Below are 13597 nucleotides of genomic sequence, written 5' to 3'. Positions count from 1 at the left end.
ATCTCCCTATTCACTGTTTATCATCAGAGTGCATCTCCTTTGTAACAAAAAAAGATAGCGACAAAATTCTTTTTACAAATTGTTCGTTACATCCTAAGGAAAATTTGGCTTATTTGGAGCGAAGCGATTCGATGAAATTTTATAGGAGTTATCTACCTTTACAAAATTATTTTCTCAATATGTGTTATTAACTAATAAACCGTCAACCGTATAACCCTGGAATGTATTTATTTGAGATCCCTAGGCCCTTTATTAGAAAATGGGGTCAAGGTCAAAGGTCAAGGTCAAGTTCTAAATTCGGAATTTTCCATGTTTTTGCATTTTCTCCAACCCTTGAAAAGGTACATATTAAAGAACAAGTGCAAAATGATTGCTATATAGTTATGAAGATATGTTACATTTGGTCTGATACAATTAAATAGCATCTAATAGGAGTTAGTGCCCCTGAAATGTCTGATATGAGGTTATTTGATTATAACTTCAACTAAGTCCATTTTAATGGCATTTGACCTTGTGCAAAAGGTTGGATGACAAATGACCTTGAAAAATGACTACCGGAAGTGACCTTGAGAAAACCGGAAGTTACCTTTTTTTGCAATTTTTTCGTATAAAAGTACTCAGAATCCATATATTTTGTCATATAGATACATAAACTGATTACTGAAGACTAAAAATGACTTCCAACAAACCGGAAGTGACCATGTATCTCCCATTCTAAATACAAAAGTATATAGAAACTATATATTTTTGGAATCAGTGTGAAAGAAGCTATCATATTAGACCGGAAGTGACATTCATTTCACCGGAAGTAGCATATTATCTCCTTTATATCACTTAAAAATATGATTAAACCATTATTTATCGTATCAGTATGAACAACTATCTTCTTATCAAAATTTCTTTGATATGGAAAGACCTTCAATTGTTCTCTGAACAATTGGTTTTTAATTATTATTATTTTTTTTTTTCTTCCGCCAAATTTCGAAATTTTTGTTTCGCATTATGTCGCTTAGATATTTTTTGTATAGTATCGTACAGTTTATACGCTTTTAGATTTCACCCTGCTAAGACGAACAATTTTCTTTGTAAGAGTTATCTCCCTATTCACTGTTTATCATGTGTGTGCATCTCCTTCGTAACAAACAAATATATCGACAAAATTCTTTTTACAAATTGTTCGTTACATCCTCAGGAAATTTTGGCTAATTTGGATCGAAGCGATTCGATGAAATTTTATAGGAGTTATCTACCTTTACGGAATAAATTTGTCGGTATGTTTTTTAAACTCCTAAACCGTTAACCGTATAACCCTGGAATGTTTTTATTTGAGTCCCCTGATTCCTAACTTAGAAAATTAGGTCAAGGTCAAAGGTCAAGGTCATATTTTAGAGTTTTTCATTTCCCTATAATTCTTGAACGGTTATAGATACAAAAAAAATAAGCAGTGAAAAATGCTCGGTACTTTAAGGGGCAACTTTTTTCCATTATGACTATATTGATTTTACCATCATATAAGGGACATTACTCCCATCGATGGTTTTTAAAAAGCCATTTTTAGGCAAAACTCTTAAACAAAAGGTCCTTGACCCATAGGGTCTTTTGCAATGACCTTGTGGAGCAATGACCTTGACGAAGGTCACAAGGTCAAAGGTCAAGGTCATCAAATTATGTGGTTTTGGCACTATTTAAACAGTTTTATGAGTGTTTGAATTTCAACCAACCAACCAACCAACCAATCAATCAATCAATCAATCAATCAATCAATCAATCAATCAATCAATCAATCAATCAATCAATCAATCAATCAAATCAATCAATGTTTCCGTTTCATGTGTTTGATACGGGATTCAAGGTTTCTTTTTTCCCGCTTGTTTTAATTGAGCCTATCAAACGTGTTTAACCAACGTGTTTAAATAACGTGTTTAACCAACCAACCAACCAACCAACCAACCAACCAACCAACCAACCAACCAACCAATCAATCAATCAATCAATCAATCAATCAATCAATCAATCAATCAATCAATCAATCAATCAATGCATGCATGTTTCCGTTTCATGTGTTAAATACGGGATCCAAGATGTTTTTTTTCGCTCGTTTAAATTGAGCCTATCTAACGTGTTTAACCAGCCAACGTGTTTAACCAACGTGTTTAACCAACATGTTTAACCAACGTGTTTAACCAACCAACCAACCAACCAACCAACCAACCAATCAATGCATGTTCCCGTTTCATGTGTTAAATACGGGATCCAAGATGTTTTTTTTCGCTTGTTTAAATTGAGCCTATCTAGCGTGTTTAACCAGCCAACGTGTTTAACCAACATGTTTAACCAACATGTTTAACCAACGTGTTTAACCAACCAACCAATCAATGCAGGTTTCCGTTTCATGTGTTAAATACGGGATCCAAGATGTTTTTTTTTCGCTTGTTAAAATTGAGCCTATCAAACGTGTTTAAACTACGTTTTTAACCAGCATGTTTAACCAACGTGTTTAATCAACCAACCAACCAACCAATCAACCAACCAACCAATAAATCAATGCATGTTTCCGTTTCATGTGTTAAATACGGGATCCAAGATGGTTTTTTTTTCGCTTGTTTAAATTGAGCCTCTCCAACGTGTTTAACCAGCCAACGTGTTCAATCAACATGTTTAACTAACGTGTTTAACCAACCAACCAACCAATCAATCACTTAATGTATGTTTCCGTGTCATGCGTTTAATACGGGATGCAAGGTCTCTTGAGGTTTTTTTTCCCTTGTTCTAAGTGACCCTATCAAACGTGTTTAATCAACCAACCAACAAACCAACCAACCAACCAATCAATCAACCAACTAATCAATCAATCAATATGTATGACTGTTTATTTATGACAGTATATTGAAGGAACAAACTCTCAATTATTCAAGAACATTTTTATTTTATTATTGTTCTTACGTCTCTTCTGAAAAAAAAATCCACATATTCTCTGAAACTACAAGTCCAATCGACCTGAAAATTTGCAGTCAGCAGGGCATACATGTATTGAAGGTTCATAAAAAAACTGTTTGCAGATATCTCTCAAGACTTTTCCTAGAAAAAAGAAATGGCAATGCCGTAAAAATCGCTTGCTAGGTCCGTAAATCTCAGTAAAAACCTACAATAAAATGTCCGCTCCGAGATTGAAATACTAATCTGTGTTACAAACAGGTGCTGAAAAATGTACATTATCAGAAAATAATCCTTAAATGTGTTTTAAAGTTACACCGGATCGATTAAATCCAAAACATGCACTGCTGCTGAACTGTGATCAAAATGTCAATTTCCTACAATGACAAAAGAAATTACATTGTGTACATTCCATCTCTATAGATGTTGTCTGTTCAAAGTCCCGACCTAAAAAGAAATAAAAAGACTAAGTTTTTCTTAATATAAACCCGCGTCACGTGATGTCTCCTCAATCTTGCGCGCGCGCTGTATCTAAAATAAAAGAAAAACTTTCCAAACTAAACATGAAACTTCTCCGGTAACATAATAATATAGACCCCATACCAAAGCAAACAAACAAACAAATAAACAAATACCCCCCCCCTTTTTTCCAAATCAATCAATAAAAAAAATCAATTATCCATTCATCATAGGGGAAAGACTGCCTAACAATTGTTTTTGAAACAATTGCTTTATATTTATTATTATTATTATTATTTTTTTTTTCCGCCAACTTTTGTTCTTGCGATAAATGTTGGTTTCGCAATATGTCGCTTAGATATTTCTCATATTGTATCGTATAGTTTATGCGCTTTTAAATTTCACCCTGCTAAGCCGAACCTTTTTCTTTGTAAGAGTTATCTCCCTATTCACTGTTTATAATCAGAGTGCATCTCCTCCGTAACAAAAAAAGATATCGACAAAATTTCTTTTAGACATTGTTCGTTACATCCTCAAAAATTTTTGGCGTATTTTGATCGAAGCGATTCGATGAAATTTTATAGGAGTTATCTACCTTTACAAAATAAATTTATCGATATGTGTATTTAACTCATAAACAGTTAACCGTATCACCCTGGAATGTTTTTATTTTAGTTCCCTAGGTCCTAACTTAGAAAATGAGGTCAAGGTCAAAGGTAAAGGTCAAGTTCTCAATTGTGACTTTTGCTTGTTTTTACATTTTCTCCGACACTTTGAAAGATACATATTAAAGAACAAGTGCAAAATGTCAGCTTTATTGTAATGAAGATATGCTACATTTAGTCTTATACTATTACATGTCTTCTTATAGGAGTTGTTGCCCCTTGAATGTCTTGATATGAGGTTATTTGATTATAACTTCAACTAAGTTCATTATAAAGGCATTTGACCTTGTACAAAAGGTTAAGTGACAAATGACCTTGAAAAATGACTACCGGAAGTGACCTTGAGAAAACCGGAAGTAGCCTTGCAATTTTTTCATCTAAAAGTACTCAGAATCCATATATTTTGTCATGTAGATTTATTAACTGTTTACTTAAGACTAAACATGACTTCCATCAAACCGGAAGTGGCCAATTATCTCCCATTTTACATACAAAAGTATATAGAAACTATATATTTTTGGAATCAGTGTGAAAGAAGCTATCATATAAGACCGGAAGTGACATTCATTTCACCGGAAGTAGCATATTATCTCCCTTATATCACTCAAAAATATAATTAAACAATTATTTATCGCATCAGTATGAAGGAGCTATCTTCATATCAAAATATCTTTGGTGTGGAAAGACTTTCAATTGTTCTCTGAACAATTGGTTTTTAATTTTCATAGATATTTTGTTTTGTTTGCCTTCTGGTTCCCAGATATGATTACTGTGTTTAATGTCGTAAAGACATATCTTTCGAATGTTAACAAAGTGAAGGTAGGGGTTGTACAGAATTTTATTATAGGTTTCAACTCTTAGAGTTCTATGCATACAAAAGTTGAAATAATGCAGCGCAGCCCTATAGTTTCACCTGTTTGTCTTTTGGCATGGCACTTTTGCAACAATAATAACATCACTAAAAAAAATCAAGAAAAGGCTTTACGATTTATATATGAAAACTATGCTAGTTCATATGATGAACTACTTCTACGAGCAAAGGTTCCATCACTGAAAATAAAACGTATGCATAACATTGCTAGTATATGTTTTAAAATTTTATATAAATTGTCACCACCATGTTTACATGATTTATTTAAAGATTGTAAATATACTTTTAGATATTCAAATATTGTAGATATACCTAGGGTTCGAACATCAACTTATGGTAAGAATCTTTTACATGTAAATATACAGCTGCTGTTTTATGGCAGGATTTACCATATGATTTTAGAAAAAAATGCTATTTTAGTCAGCTCAAAAAGCATGTGTAGTATGTGTTGTATTGTTATAAATATTGTATTGTTTTAAATCTTGTATTGTTATACATGTTGTAATGTTATAAATGTTGTATTGTTATAAATAAATTTTGTACTGTTATAAATATTGTATTGTTATAAATGTTGTATTGTTATAACTGTCTTGTATGTCCGCTAAAAGCTCATTTGATCTTATGTGGTCTCTGTTTGTATACGGTACCAACTCTAAATAAAGCTTATTTATTTGTATTTATTATTTATACGAAACGTCATTGTAAAAGAGGCACATTTTTAGTAGTAAAATCAGTTCCTATCGGAAATTGTATTGTCTATATTTAAAAGTGCAACCTGTATGACAGTTTATAAAATACATCTGTATGAACAAACACAACAGACACAATACTTTTGAAAGATAAGATGTCGGGATGTATAAGTATAAGTACCCGGTCACGTCCACTTGTATTTTTTTGTCCATCTGATGAGTTAAGCCGTTTTCAATTGATTTTTATTGTTCGTTCTTATGTTGTACTGTTATACCACTGTCCCAGGTTAGGGGGAGGGTTGGGATCCCGCTAACATGTTTAATCCCGCCACATTATGTATGTTTGTGTCTGTCCCAAGTCAGCAGCCTATAATTCAGTGGTTGTCGTTTGTTTATGTGTTACATATTGTTTTTCGTTAATTTTTTACATAAATAAGGCCGTTAGTTTTCTCGTTTGAATTGTTTTACATTGTCTAATCGGGGCCTGTTATAGCTGACTATGCGGTATGGCTTTGCTCATTGTTGAAGGCCGTACGGTGACCTATAGTTGTCAATGTCTGTGTCATTTTGGTCTTTTGTGGATAGTTGTCTCATTGGCAATCATACCATATCTTCCTTTTTATATGTATGTTGTTTTCTCAATCGTTCAATCAATGATAACTCTTATGTCATATATGCAAATAAACATGCGGTTCGATAAAGTCGCAAAATATAACTTTTCCGAACCCAATAATCACAATGGACTCTTAAAATAATCTGCATGTAGAACAATCGTTGAACTCCATTATTCTAATCAGTCAGGATTTTACTTAGTCAAAAGTATCATCCCATTACGCCACCTAATGCAATGCTTAAAATAGACGCCAAGACACAACAGTCCTCTCAAAAACGCCTAAATAAAAAAGATGAACCCAACCTTCTCGTACAGGTGAAATTATTTCCCATTTTTAGGATATTTAACCAGAAATGTTTTCCACCGGGAGAGAGATGAAAACTAATACTTTAAAATGTTATTACTTTGCCTTTGTTTAGATTTTTGTTTTTCTATCTAATCTATGCTACATTTTGTACTGCATAATAAAGATATAAATGAATTTGTATTTTATAATACCTAATATTCTGTTGTGTTGTGAAAATGCGTCTTTTATTTATAAGTTTACAAATATCTCGAAGACCCATATTATCAATTGAGTATAAACACGTATAATAGATTCAATAGATTTAATAATCTCAATTAATGCACCTACATATACCCCTAGTTTTTGGTGGGGTTCGTGTTGTTTATTCTTTAGTTTTCTATGTTCTGTCATGTGTTCTATTGTTTGTCTGTTTGTCTTTTTTTTCATTTTTAGCCATGGCGTTGTCAGTTGTATTTTAGATTTCTGAGTTTGACTGTCCCTTTGGTATCTTTTGTCACTCTTTTGTAAATGTCAAAGAGATAGATATAAACAATTCAAATATACCAACTTGGCTTTTTTACCTTTGGTAATAAAGAGTTCAATTTATTTTGTTTAATTTCAACTGCATATCAGCCTATGATAATATCACAATACTTATGTTTTGATTGTATATACCTGATATATAAGAGACTGTGGGTGTTGGTATTGACCAGGATTGAACGATAGTTTAAGCATTTCAATTTTGAATATATATTCAACAGTAAAAACGAAAAATATATATCAAATCCAAAATAATCCAAAATTTATTTTTTCAAATGGTTTGACATGTAATTTAAATATTCAATAACTATCTGCAAGTTCAACATGTTTTACTTGTATGAAGCACAAATGACATAAAATATAAAGAATATTTTTATTACGTATCAGTTCTTATAATTATCTCTTTTTCTTTTAAACCGAACATCAATTGAATGTTATAGCTAGTTATAAACAAAACAATTATTTTCCGTGTTCATAATTCTGCGTGACCTGTTTGATTTATGTAAAAATGTATTATTAGTTGGGAAGGTCAGTAGACATTGAAACAATATTTTACTCAAATGACTGGTGATTTTTCAAATACCTATTCGTGATGATAGATTTTGTTCACTATCATTTGCATTGGCAGATAAAACGTTAATATAAAATCACTGTAGCTGCAAACTGTAAGAACATATCCTTAAAATCATTGCAGCGTAACAGTAATGGCAACACCTTGATAAAAGTGTTTTAAAAAGCGATCAACCTTACAGTGCAATATATAATTAAAACCAATGCACACTTATGGTTTACAATGTTACTAAAAATCATCAGATGCTACAAAAAGTTAGTAATAAATTCAAATGTTTTTAACATAGTGTGGAGTCTAAGGGTGGCATCTTGACGATGCGTTAATAGCAAACACAAATGTAATGGAAAAAATATATATAATCTAAAATCAAAATGATTAATTGGATTGAGCCTATTTCAATCTTTTTTTCATTGTCTGAAAATAACAAGATGCAATCTGAAAAATACTTAGTTTTATGAGGAATAAATCGGATTTTGTTAAAAACAAGTCGCTATGGTTAAAACAAATATATTATAATTTTCATTTTTGATTTACAACATATTTGTAATGTTTGGAGGACGTATTTTTCAACAGACAATCGTGGTTCGCTTGTGAACTTATTGTACTCCTATTCCATATGAGGCAGTTTTTATGTAATATCTTTTAATGGATAATATAAAGAAATTAGCGTGATCCTTTAACGTTACGTTTCGCTATATAAATGATGTCCTTCCACTAAATAATCCACAGTTTCGTGATTATATTAGCGCATCTATCCCATCGAACCTATATATGTTAGAATAAAGGATACAACCGATACAGTTAATTCTGCCACACATCTTGACTTACATTTAGAAGTTGACAATGAGGGTGGGTTGAAAACCTAACATTACGACAAAAGAGATGATTTTAGCTTCCCAGATGAGAACATTCTATTTCTATATAGCAACATTCTATAGTGCTTAAATATGAAATATATATCTCCTAGGTGGTTCAATATACAAGGGCATTCGTTTCCTATCACGATTTTCTTAATAAAGAGTTTTGTCCTACAAAAAGGACATTGGACATAGAGTTACGAGTGATGAAGTTGAAATCATCCCTTCGAATATTCTATGGACGTCAGCACGTAAGTTGACTTCTATGGAAAGATGACGACGGATATGTTCCAGTTGTCGTAACTACAGTCAAGTCCTCTTTTCCGCGAGTGTGAACTACCTAATTAGACTTATCACCGAGTTCATACATTCAAAAAGTGCTATTTTTATTTATAATCATTTATAAGCTCTATATTCTTTTTTTTTCATTTACATGGACAAATATACATTGATAGTACATTGACAGTACATATTTTGAATGGTATATTCATATAATTAGATTCTACGTTGTTTAAGCATGACGATAGTTGAAATTCTTTGTTTTAGTTTTGCAGTCTAAAATATTGTAGCGAAATGTTTACATAGGCTACTGATTTCTATTTCAGGCATATATTTTGCTGTCTCTGTATTACATTCTTCATTAACAATAGAATTGAAAGACAGAGCGAGAGAATATTTGAACAATCGCAGTATATCAACATCAACTTGAGAGATATTGTAAATCAAATTAGAAAAACTGCGAAAACATCGGTGCAGCCATTAAATAATCTTACTTCTTCTTATAGGCTTCTAAAAATTCCGCTCCAAAGGAAATGTATATTTCACCTATGCGGAAATGTTGATATGATCTACCTTGTAAAATCTTCCGTGATAAATTTTAGTCAGAGAACCGCCATTCGTGAGACATGGGGTAACAACACAGGATTGCGTACGTTGACGATATTTATCATCGGATACAGTGAACCTTTACAATCATTTATTGATTATGAATCTAAAAATTATGATGACATTCTACAGTTCGATATGCAAGATACATATGATAACCTCGTGTTTAAAACCGTCTTCTCAATTGCTTGGTTATGTGATATTAACATCCAGGTAAAGTTTATACATTTCGTGGATGATGATAGGATGATCAATCCACAAAACCTTTTAGCCTTGGCGATTAAAAGCATACCATTATTCGAAATGAAAATGGTTGGATTTAAAGTTACCTCTGCAAAACCGTATCGCAACAGTTCTTCCAAATGGTACATTTCAGTAAACGAGTATGAGTTTGATTTCTGGCCTCCGTATTTGATTGGAGGAACAGCAGTAACAAATATGCTGGTAATAAAAACACTCAAGGAAGCGATTCCTTATTCCAAAGTTATTCGAATCGAAGATGCCTATATTGGAATACTGGCAAATATGCTTGATATAAACTTAGAGCATAATGAAGGTTTTTTTTCAGTCTTTGTACCTGGTAGTAAATTGATTGATAAAATATCAAGTCCGGATTATAAAAGCTACGATATCATAAGTAGGGAATGGAAAGTAATAAACTCTCATTTTGAATATTAGTATAGAGAGTAATATGGTTCAGAGTGAAATTATTGTGAACTTTCCAGTTATTGTTTTCTACTTTATATGTACCAACATGCTATTCAAAGAGACAATATCACACATGTTACATGTACTAACAACTGCGAATAATGCAAGACATCTACAACTTAACAAATTCACTAGTTTCGACTACTTTATAAAACTAGAAAATCCCTTCATAAGTAATTATTTTTAGGAACAATGAAACACATAATTTGAAAGCTTTATCAAGAAATAGAGGTCAATATCGCTGCCCTCTTTGTTAACTTTGAACATATATACAATACTCTAATTTAATTCTACTCTTAACATACTAAATCGATGCCTGCTTTTATGACTGTCGTAGATAAGTCCTGCGAGCACTTGGTGCTAATTTTACCAGTATAGTACAAAGACGTCTCTGACCAGTATAGTGCAAAGACGTCTCTGATACAGATGATGTGATCAGATCTGCAGTTGATTTCCAAAAACCGGCATTTTTTCAAAATTTTGATACAAGTTGCTGATCAATTAAAAACAAAAGTATATGCATACCATGCATTAATTGCAAGTGGTGCTGCGTATATGTTGATTTCGGAATGAGCTAGACCTGAGCAACATTATCGATACGAGCAGTAAATCTCCAATTCTGTGGTGCGGTTAACATTTTTTCAGCGCTCAACCCTGGAGAGTGGTGTAACAGCACAACATAAGCACAAAATATAAAAATCTGTTGAAAAAGGCTTTACTTTTTTGATTGATTGATACAGTTAACGAAAATATCGAACATTAACACAGACAGGACGTGGCAGGGTCTACATCCACTCCTCATCCTTACAACAAAACAGACACTTAGAACAGATCTTATAGCACTAGCAATTACTGACAGCTAGGTCGAAGCCGATAACAACTAGTAAACAAATCGTGTATCTATATAAAATATCAATCAATAAACATCCAATGATTTTAGTCATTTTGGAAGACGTCGTTGACGATCAGAGAAAAACATGACATTGTGCCATGCCAAAATGTAGATATCAACAGGTACATGTGTGTAATATGTAGTATGGTTTCAATTTAGTGATAACAAAATAAATATTCGTAACAATAAAAACAATATTCAAATATTTAATTGCAGTGTTGAATAGGTAGACTTTTAGAATAAGTTTATTTACAAAAGATCGTATATTAATTTCTGGGCTCTGTTAGGATGTGCTATTCCGTACGAAATCAGTTTTATACAGGTACAGCCAATCTTGCAAACCAAATATTTGAATCTATAGAAGAATCTCAAAAAAAGTGTGAAGTACTCTGTGGTAAACGAAATTCCTGATATAATAATTTACCAGCAATAAAATTGAGAATGAAATGGGGAATGTATCAAAGAGACAACAACCCGACCATAGAAAAAAACAACAGCAGAAGGTCACCAACAGGTCTTCAATGTAGCGAGAAATTCCCGCACCCGGAGGCGTCCCTCAGCTGGCCCCTAAACAAATATATACTAGTTCAGTGATAATGAACGCCATACTAATTTCCAAATTGTACACAAGAAACTAAAATTAAAATAATACAAGACTAACAAAGGCCAGAGGCTCCTGACTTGGGACAGACGCAAAAATGCGGCGGGGTTAAGTATGTTTATGAGATCTTAACCCTCCCCCTATACCTCTAGCCAATGTAGAAAAGTAAACGCATAACAATACGCACATTTAAAATTCAGTTCAAGAGAAGTCCGAGTCTTATTTTAGAAGATGTAACCAAAGAAAATAAACAAAATGACAATAATACATAAATAACAACAGACTACTAGCAGTTAACTGACATTCCAGCTCCAGACAATTAAACTGATTGAAAGATTATGATGTCATCATATGAATATCAGGCACAATCCTTCCCGTTATGTGTTTAGTATTATACCATCATAACATATATGAGAAGAACATAACCCGTGTCATGTCAATAACAGGTTTTCGAATAAATGTGTTTAGTTCCGATGCAAAGACCATATAAGTGAATCAATATTAACGTGAAAATGTGCAATCTTTAATGACCTGACAACAGTATCGTAACTATATCCCTTCTTAATAAGTCTACTTAAAGGTTTTGTTAGTTTCTGAGGTGAATAATGACATGTTTGTGCTTTATAAAGAATATTTCCATAAAAATATGGATGTGAAATACCTGAACGCATAAGAAGTCTGCATGTTGAGCTATATTTACGAATGATGTCCTTATACCGATGATAAAATTTAGTAAATGTTTTGACTAGTTTTTGATATCGAAAACCCTGGTGTAATAATTTTTCAGTAATACATAAATTTCTCTCGTTAAAACCTAAAACATTGTTACATACAGTAGCGAATCGTACAAGTTGAGATATATAAACTCCGTAAGATGGTGACAAGGGAATGTCACCATCTAAAAATGAATAGTTTACGATAGGAAATGAATAATCATCTCTTTTATCATAAATTTTAGTATTAAGCTTTCCGTTAGTGATATAGATATCAAGATCGAGGAAAGGGCAGTGGTCATTGTTAATATTAGTTTTATTTAAAGTAAATTCAACAGGATAAATTTCTTTGGTATACATACTGAAGTCGTCATTATTGAGAGCCAAAATATCATCCAAATATCTAAAAGTATTATTAAATTTGTTTATCAGATGTTGTTTCGATGGATCTTTGCTGATTTTTGTTATAAATTGTAACTCATAGCAATACAAAAACAGGTTCGCAATAAGTGGTGCACAGTTAGTCCCCATTGGAATTACGATAACCTGACGATATACAGAAACTCCAAACGAACAAACATGTTATCTAGTAAAAAATTAAGGGCATATATAGTAACAAAGCATGTCCAATTGACATAGTTTTTTTTTGTTTATTGCTACTAAAAAATGACCTAAAAGATTTTGAACATATATATTCACATTCTGACTTTTTAAATGCCCATTTAATTAGGTGTGTGAATTTTTTTTTATGAGAATGTGAGGCAATGTGTTATACAGGGTAGAAAAATCTAAACTTTGAACAGATTCAAAATCACCAATATAAGCATGCAATTTATCAGGAACTTCCAACGAGTTCTTGAAACTCCAAAAGTAATTAATTCCACTATTTTCGAAGGCCTTATTTGAACAATTTATTATCAGATTTTTGATTGGAACAAGTGTACTGGTAAGGAAAATAGACAATTTAGTAGTGGAATAATGGCTTGAAGACGAAATAAATCTATATTTGTAAGGTGTTTTGTGTAGCTTCGAAAGCCAATACATAGTTTGGAATTTCATTGTATTTGGTTCTGCTTGTAAAGCGGTAGCTAAAGTTAATGTTTGTTACAGATGTCGTTTTCTGAAAATAGGGTCAGTTAGAATGTTGGTGAATTGGTAATTTCTTTTTTCAGAACCTCAATGTAAAATTTACGTCAAACAATAATAATAAAATTAACAGCTTTATCGGCCGGGACAAAAACAAATTCCTTGGCTAGTTCTTTTAGTTTATGTTTGATACGAGAAATAGGTTTATTGTGGTTATTCTTAATAAT

General features: G+C 32.2%; 1 long non-coding RNA gene across 1 annotated transcript; it reads left to right on the top strand.

The window, feature by feature from the left end:
- The first annotated feature begins 7765 nt into the window (after nucleotides 1-7765).
- Nucleotides 7766-11017, top strand: LOC143085596 (uncharacterized). Its single transcript, XR_012981374.1, has 2 exons — nucleotides 7766-7882; nucleotides 9091-11017. It is a non-coding gene; the product is annotated as an uncharacterized LOC143085596 (long non-coding RNA).
- The last annotated feature ends 2580 nt before the right edge of the window (nucleotides 11018-13597 follow it).

The sequence above is a fragment of the Mytilus galloprovincialis genome, chromosome 1 (genome assembly GCF_965363235.1).
Source record: "Mytilus galloprovincialis chromosome 1, xbMytGall1.hap1.1, whole genome shotgun sequence".
NCBI lineage: Eukaryota > Metazoa > Mollusca > Bivalvia > Mytilida > Mytilidae > Mytilus > Mytilus galloprovincialis.
This window is presented reverse-complemented; position numbering and strand designations above follow the sequence as displayed.